The sequence below is a fragment of the Pteropus vampyrus genome, unplaced genomic scaffold (genome assembly GCF_000151845.1).
Source record: "Pteropus vampyrus isolate Shadow unplaced genomic scaffold, Pvam_2.0 Scaffold47, whole genome shotgun sequence".
In the NCBI taxonomy this organism is placed as follows: domain Eukaryota; kingdom Metazoa; phylum Chordata; class Mammalia; order Chiroptera; family Pteropodidae; genus Pteropus; species Pteropus vampyrus.
In genome coordinates, this window is record NW_011888828.1 from 925,411 (window position 1) to 934,179 (window position 8,769).

Genomic DNA, 8,769 nt, shown 5'->3' on the forward strand with positions numbered 1-8,769 from the left:
GCTGTGGGCAGGAGGCCGGGGCCGCCTTCTAGTCCTGCCTTTTCCTGGCCTGGTCACTTATTCCTCCTCCTTGGGTTCAAGTTGCCTCAGGTCTTGAGCAGGACCCAGAAATCTTTTCTTGTGAAATCTCTTCAAGAGATTCTGGCGATCACACTGGTTAGACTCCATGCACTCAAGATGGTCACTACATCTCCTGACTTTGGTTTTTGGAATCTGATCCTGCCTGATCCTTTGCCTTTCTTTGAACTGTGATCATTTAATTAAGTAAACAAATATAGGAGGGAAGTGATTATCAAGGAGGAAGAAAGAGAAACCGACATTTCTTGAAGATATATTCTGTTGGGTACTTTACTAGCTTCATCTCGGTGTTTCCTATTCAGAAGACAGTCATAGACTAGTTGGCTTTTCAGCAACTTGCCTTTCCCCCTTTTTCGGACACCGAAATGCAAGAGCTACTATGCCAGGGGCCGGGGCTGGGCAGAATGGGAACTCAGCATTTCTCTTTTTGCTATTTTATTTACATTTGATTTTTTAATGAAAATATATAAAAGAAATATCTACATGTGGTTGTAAAAGTCTGTACTGAATGATAGTACTCCTCTGCTTTACCTTTCCTCACATTTAAACACTGTCTGTCCCCTCACGCACCACCCAGACAACCACTTTCACCCATTTCTTTTGGTAGTTATCGCTATAATATAAAAATAATATGCTTAAACTGCTTTTTTTGGATATATCATTGTTAGATATATTTATTGACGTTCGTTACGATAGTATATATTAGCTCATATGCCCTCCCTCACCTGTTGCCTCCCCATCCTCTCAACATAGTTTAATCACTATTTTTTATTTCATATCAGTAATCAGTAATATCATTACATTATAGAGACTTTATAAATATTGTTTGTGGCGGAGTCAAATAGTATATTATGATTGTGTTCTCTTTCCTGTATAGTTCTTTATTTTTCCTGGAATAATTAGTTTCTTTCTTTTTTTTTTCAACTTGCATAATTTTCCACACCTCTTTTTAGAAGCTCCATCATATAATCTACCATATCACGTACATTATCAAGTCTTTGTTTTTTCTAGAGAGCTCGTTTTTAGAACCCTCCATGTCCTTCCAGTCCGGACAGCCCGCTCACCCCTAGGTCTGCTTTAGAGTGTCCTCTGGCCCTTCTCTTTGCCACTTCTCTGAGCTGCAACCCCATTTTCTGGAATCTACGGCTTTTTCTATCTGGGTTTGCCTTTTTTGTTTTGCTGTCATATTTGCTTCCATAGTTCCCTAAGATAGTATGGATGAGAATTAAATTTTCTTCTTTGTTTTGTCTCTGGAAGCTTTTAAGTTCTTTGCTTTATGTTTGGTGTTCTGGAATTTTTTTTTAAAGTCTTATACATTTTTTGTTCTGGGCCTTTGGCAGGTTCTTCTAATCCAGTGACATGTCCTGTTTCGTTCTGGGACTGTTTCTTACACTGTTTATTTGATAATTTCGTCTTTTCCCTTTTCTCTCTCTAGAGTAGCACTGCTTGTCCTCACTAAGCTACTAGCTCCTCTGGAGCAGGGACAATAGTTGGATTACTAGTACATCCCAGTGCTGAGCAGTGCCTGGCACATAGTAGGCGTTCAGTAAGAACTTGTCGAACAAATGAATGTATGAATAAATGATTGAATTCTCATGTTCAGATGCAGAAAGTGAAGTTTGGAGAGGCCAAGCCAATTATTCGAGTTTACCCAGCCGGGGTCTGCACCAAGGCCCCTCTGGCTCCAAAGCCTGGAAGTCTGGTTGGGTGATGGGCATGTCATCTCTCAAGCTGCACTCGCTTTCCTACACCTGGCCTCTGGCTCAAGAGATGTTGACTTTGGCCACCCTGGGGATTAAATTTCCAGGGCCTTCTGGGGTGGCTTTACCATCAGCACTGATCTCCAGCTGCTCCTGCCTGGGTCTGCCAAGGCCCTGCAGCGGGGTCCTGCCAGGCAAGTGCCCATAATAAAAACGCCACACAAGCCCCAGAGGGAAGCAGGTGTGGGTCCGCCCCTTGTTCAGTACCAGGCTGCTTAGACCTGCCCCTCCTTTGACCAGCCCCCACTCAGCACTCATTTCCTCTGCCCCTAGCACCCAGAGACACTCAGACTGGGAGGGTTTTAGTGGGAGATGCAGAGCGGAAGCGCGAGGAAGGCAGCTTGTTGGTGCCCTCACTGGTGGCTCCCTTAATGAGCCAAGGTGTGAGTTCCGTTTTGGCCCAATTCAGAAGATGCTGCCCTCTTGGGAGAGTCAGGGCTGAAAGTTCAGATTATTTTGCAGCTTTTAAGCAAACATCCACTCAGAAAATATGATGTCACCAAGAACGGTTTGGCTACTCTGTGGGGCTCTGGCAGCAAAGACACCCTTCTCCCATCTCCAGCTCGTCCTCCCTCGGGAGAGACACAAGAAGAGCACTCATTTCAAAGCCAGAACGATGCTTCTGAAGGAGGCTGGCCCAGTGTCTTCTGGCTCTGTGTGTGTGTGTGTGAGTGAGACAGAGAGAGAGAGAGAGAGAGAGAGAGAGAGATACCCCTAACCGAAGATATGAAACAAATCCCATGCAGGGGTTCCACTTTTAACTGTCCCACAACTGAGACCACCGCTAATTCAGGAAGCTGTCCTGTACTCCACCCTAGCCCGGGGTCTGTAATATTGACCCTAAGGAAAGTGACAGGGTACTGACTACTATTTCTTTTTCATTACTATTATTAGTTTCAATTATACAATACATTGGTTAGACATTTATATAGTTTATGAAACGATCCCCTGACTACTATTTCTTTTGCTGTCCCAAACACCTTAGTTTTTGAGAGGCCAGCACGGAGCGCCAGGAAGCTGTGAGGGCAGCATTAACTCTCCACGTCCATACTCCTCTTTCTCTTTCGTGTCCATACTTTCCCTCTTTCACTTCTTTTTCTGTGCTTCTATTCCTTCCTCCTTTTGAATGTTTCTCTCTCTCCCTTTTTTTCCCTTCTGCTTCTCGTATCCTTCTCACCTTAAGCTGATAATATCTAACATTTATTTATCTGTTATTATATGCCAGCTCCTTATTTTGCTTAAACACCTTATTTGAAGTGTAGCATTTAATAAAAATTCTTTTTTCTCCTTTAAATGTTTGACACAAGGAATTCTTGCTCATTGTAAAAATATGTATATATTGGTAAGTTTAGGTGAGCAACAAACAAAAAATGCAACAAAAAATTAAGTCACACCCTAATCACATTATTGACATTTTGGTGTATGTTCTCCCAGGTTTCTCTATAAGAATAAACCCTTCAAAATGTACTAGAGGGTTCATTGCAAGTCAGAAGTCCTGAGTTTGTAGCTGAAGCTCCACCTTGAGCCAGTCACAATCCCTCCTACTGCCAACACCCCCCCCAACTCCCCCTAAGCCCCCAACTCCCCCCATCCCCCATACCCGCAGCCTAGATCTGTTTCCCCAGGCTGCACCTCCACTGCAGGAACAGGCCAGGCTCTTCCTGGGCAGCCACACCCAAGTTGAGAGACCAGACGTTTCTCTCACAGAAGCCCCAGCCTGTTGTTGCCTTTTGCCAATATTTCAAAAGTCGAACCTGGATTCTCAGCCCAGCCACACACCCCCTCACATCCCCTCCCACCTCACCCTTGACTTCTCAGCTTTCACTTTTCTGCCAGCGCATTGGAAATTGCTCCTGTTTTCCCAGCACCTGTACTAACAAACAAAGTGCTGCCTCAAGCGCTTTTTCCCTATTCTAAACGTCCTGTGCTGGGCACAGGTGCTGTACAATAGGGTCCTAAGTGTTCCTGGGCCCGGCTCTTTTCTCCATTGATGTACCGGCTCGGGAGGCTCCTCTCCTGTGTGGCTCAGAGCTGTTTTTTCCCTTGGAGCATTGAGGCCAAGTTTCCGTGGCCCTGTGTTCAGGGCCCCTGGGCCAGGGCTGTGGGTGTGGGCAGCTTTTGGTTCCATGTGGGTTCTCAGCAGGAAGGGCTTTCATGTGGGTGCCAGTTGGGCTCCTAGGCCCAGCTTTGGGCCCTGGCAAGGTCTGAGGAGGGAGCGCTGCGAGTGAGATAAACATTCTCTGTTCGGGAGCTGGTTGGTTGGAAGGGAAGACAAGAGGATGTGGGGACAACAGGTCAAAGTGTTTGTCCAGGCTGAGAGGAGAGAGACCGTCACGTCACGGCCCTGTAGCAATAAGATGATATGGACTTTTCCACCCAGAAGAGGCCTTGGCAGAAACACAGGGAAGAAAAGTCCATTGAGTAGGGATAGAAAACAGTTTCTCAAGCTTGCCTTTGCTCCCTCTTTCTCTCCAGCCTTACTGAGCCTAATCAGGTCAAGCATCCAGCTCCTGCTGCCAGACACAGTGGCATTGTTTAAATATCCCTGGCCTCCCCCCAATACCCTGTCCCCACTGGGAACCGAGTTCCGACAAAGGAGGCCCTGAGGGACGGGCCTGAGAGGACAGAGGCCCAAGGCAGGGTCACTCCCTCTGTCCCCCTCTTCTCCCTCCGACTTACTATTTTTCTGCCAGGGACCTGAGAGGGAAAACAAGCTGGCCTCTGGAAAACCTGAAGGCTGTTTTTGTTTACATAAAGGTACTTTCCCAGCAAACTGCTCCCTGAAAGGTCAGCACTAATCCCAGGCAGCCTGGGACTAGGTAACAGGTTTGGGAGGTGGGAAGAAGAAAAGAAACTGTGGGCCACTTGGGGTCAGATGACTTCACTGTAGTGGGGAAATGGCAAGGCGGGCGACAGGGAGGGGAGCTTCCTGTAGATGAGGCTCTGGAAGATGTTCTTTGCTACATAAAAATTAAATAGGGCTTGTTTATCTGCCTTCCAGAACACCCAAGAGCATGGCAAAGAAGCTGGAGCCATGGGCAGGACACAACTGAGCTTGGCATCTGGGCCTGGATCTGCCACTGCCTCTGGCTTCACCTCTCTGGGCCTCAGTTCGCATGAAGGCATCAAAGTAGAAACAACTTTGAGATCCCTACTAACCCATATATTGTAAGCTTTCAGCAAACATTTACTTAACATACACCATGTGTCTGATATGGTACTAAACCCAAGCTCCCAGATAAGGTGAATGATTGCCCCAATTTTCCCAGGACTCTCCCAGTTTTAGCACCAAAAACCTGAACAGTTGGTCACACCAGCCCGAGACCTCAAGCAGCTCATGGTATGGGAACAATGACAGATGTGTAATAGCATGTGATGATTGGTCTAGTAGAGAGTTTACAAAAGCATGGGACTCGGTGGAGGCAGAGACTAGCTTTTGGCAGGAGAGCTGGTAAATTTCACCATAGTGACACTCGTGAGCAGTGGGGAACTATGGGTGGATTAAAAATAAATCAGCTGTATTGAGGTATGAATTATATACAATACAGTGTACATACTTCAATGTACGGTTCAATGAATTTTGACAAATACATATATCCATGTAACTATAACGTCAATCAGAAAATTTATATCACCCCAACAACTTCCCTAGTGCTCCTTTGTAGTCAATCCCATGCCAACTATCCCATCCCAGGTAACCACTTACCTGGTTTCTATAATTATAGATTCGTTTATGTATTCTAGGACTTCATATAAATGAAATCATAAAGTCTGTGCTCTTTAGAGTCTAACTTGTTTGCTCAGCATGTTTTGAGAACCAAAGACATTGCATATCAAAGTAGTTTTGTTTCTTGTTTTTACTCCAGGGTATAGCTATAATCACAATTTGTTTATCCATTTACCTGTTGACAAACATTTGAGTTGTTTCCAGTGCGTTTGTTTGTTTGCTTGCTATTATGGAAATGCCGTTACGAATATTATATCAAGTCTTTGTGTGGTTATATGTTTTCATTTCTGTTGGCTAAACACCTAGAAGTGGAGCTGCTGGGACATAGGTTAAGTCTATGTTCACGTGGAGAGGAAATCGCTTCACTTTTCTGAAGTGGTGGTACCATTTTACAGCCCATTCCATCCCTGTATGAGAGTTCCAGTTGTTCCGCATCCTCACCAACACTTATTATTGTCAGTTTTTAAAATTTCAGCCATTCTCATAATATCGTATTGTAGTTAAATTTGCATTTCCCTGATGATTATTGACGTTGAACACTTTTACTTACATGTCATTCATATATCTTCTTTTAAAAATGTCTTTGTAAGTCTTTTCCCCATTTTAAAATTGGGTCGTATGTCTTTTTAAAAATCAAATTGTTAGAGTTCATTATATATCCTGAGTGCACATCTTTTGTCTGACGTGTGTATTGCAATTGTTTTCTCTTAGTCTGTGGTTTGCCTTTTTATTTTCTTAAAGGTATATTTTGAAGAACAGAGAGTTTTAATTTTGATAAAATCCAATTTATCAAGATTTTTCTTTTATGGCTTGTGACTTTTGTATACTAAGAAATCTTTGCCTATCACAAGGTCATAAAAATTATCTGTTATTTTTTATCTGTTAAATTATGTTAATTATCTAATATATGAGTGAGTCACTCTCAATAGGCCATAAATAGACTTCTTACGTTTAGGTCTGTATCCATATCAGATAAGTATGTTCACAGAACTAAAGGAAAATATGCTCATAATGAGTGACAAAATGAGGCATCTCAACAAAGAAGTGGAAGCTATAAAAAAAGGACAAATGGAGATTTTTAAAACTGAAAGTTGCCATAAACCGATATAAAGTATTCACTGGTTGTATTTAACCAGCACCTTGGCAATGGAAAAGAAAAAGTCAGTAAACCTAAAGACAAATCAAAAGAAATTATCCAAACTAGAGAAAAAATACAGCAGAAAAAATGGGCAGACCCTCAGAGCATATGGGAAAATATCAGATAGTCCGACAACATACATGAAATTGGAAAACTAGAAGAAAAAATGAGGATGAAAACAAGGAAACCACATCTATGCACTTACTAGTCAATTCTGCTCAAACCCAAAAATAAAATTGAAAAATAAAATTTAAAATAAAATAAGAAAAATTTGAAAACACTCAGAATAAAAGACACATTATATACAAAGGAACAATGATATGAAATATCATTGATTTCTTATGAGACGCAGTAGACAAGACAATGAATGACTGAAATCTTTGAAGTTCTAAAAGATGGAATTTTATATCCATTAAAAATGCCCTTCAAAAATGAGGGGAAAACAAAGATATTTTCAGAAAAATGAAAGCTCATAGAATTCAGAACCAGAATATCTACATTATAAGAATTGCTAAAGGATATTTTTCATGCTAACAGGAAATATCAGATAGATACTTAGATTTATAAGAAGGAATGAAGAGCAGCAGAAATGGTAAATGAGTAAATAAGTATTAAAATTTATGGGATTTTTATCTTCTCTGAATCTTTTTAAAAGACACCTGACTTTTTAAGAAAAATAATAAGGTTGTGGAGCATTTATAATGTATGTACCTATCATGTGTTAAGTGGATATTATAACAATAGCATGTTGGACATAGAAAAATCAATTGCTAAAATATGAGTGGGTCACTCCCAACAGGCCATAAATAGGTACCAGTGTCTCTCTATGATCAGCTTCCATTCCTCCTCCATATTCCTGTTATCCTGGGTGGGTCAAATTCAGAAATTAAATCATAAATAACTTGTACTTACCAGCTTTTTATTAATCAGAGCTATTTACTTATTCCCACACATTTCCTCATCTCCTGAGCTATTAATTTCCTCAACTATCAGCTCATTCCTTATTTCTTCTATACATGCTTTTTCTCTATTTTCTTGTATATTTAAAAAAAAATTCTTATCTGGTGGGTCATAGCAATGTGATTTATATATCTGTATAAATCAATATGTATATAAATTAATTTATATATAATATATCTACATGTGTATGTTATTACATATGACTTACATGTAATATATATACCTGATAAGGGGTATTTCTGCATATGTTAGTGTATGTGGCATAGTTTCTGTAGAATGAAGTTGGCAAAATGGGGTTGGAGAAGCACTGGCTCTGAGTCAGGGCACTAAAATATACCCTTTACAAATTTTATTTAATCCCTATTACTGCTCTATGAACTAAGAGATCTTACATTTATTTTTCAGAAAGAAAACTGCAGCTCAATGAGGTGAAAGTAACTTGCCCAAGACACAGCTGGTAAAAAACAGAGCAAGGATTCAAACCAACATCTCTGTGGTTCAGATCTGGACTCTTTTCACTATACAACTCTTTCCCCACAGAAAGATGTCTATTAAGAAATATAATCAAAGGGCATATAGTTCCCAGACTCATGAGGTTGGAATAAAGGGAAGAAGATATGTGGGAAGTAGACCCATGGTCCAGCATGGCCTTGATGGAAATTGTCAGGTCTTAGGGGTCCTGTGTATTATAATCTCTCACCTGGAACCTGAGTGATCTGGGAGTGTTTGTGATCAGGCACAGGAGAATGAGGAGGGTGAGGGAAACAGATTTAAGTAATTGAAAATTGCAGAAAGGGAGTCACAGGACTCACAAAGAGATGGACCCAAGATCTAGGAGGAGAAGCGATTGGGGATGAGGTCAGGAGGAAGAATAGATCCCATCAGTGATAAAAGGGGGTCATTCAGCAGGATTAATGAAGCCAACAGAGAGCCTTCCCAGAAGTCACTCGCACGTGGAGAAACAGGGACTGGGTGAGTGCACTCAGCCTCCCCCTGTCTCAGCAGGGGTGCCGACATCGTTTATAATCAGTGGTCTAGTTGGAAATGTTAGCATATTATGAAAGTATATCGAAGTGAAACATGATGTCATGACAAGTGCAAGGAGG

The 8,769-nt window shown here is 41.6% G+C and overlaps 1 long non-coding RNA gene across 1 annotated transcript; it reads left to right on the forward strand.

The window, feature by feature from the left end:
- Positions 1–3,444: 3,444 nt before the first annotated feature.
- LOC111739111 lies at positions 3,445–5,829 on the forward strand. The gene is made up of 2 exons (XR_002780105.1): positions 3,445–4,595; positions 4,840–5,829. It is a non-coding gene; the product is annotated as an uncharacterized LOC111739111 (long non-coding RNA).
- Positions 5,830–8,769: the final 2,940 nt, after the last annotated feature.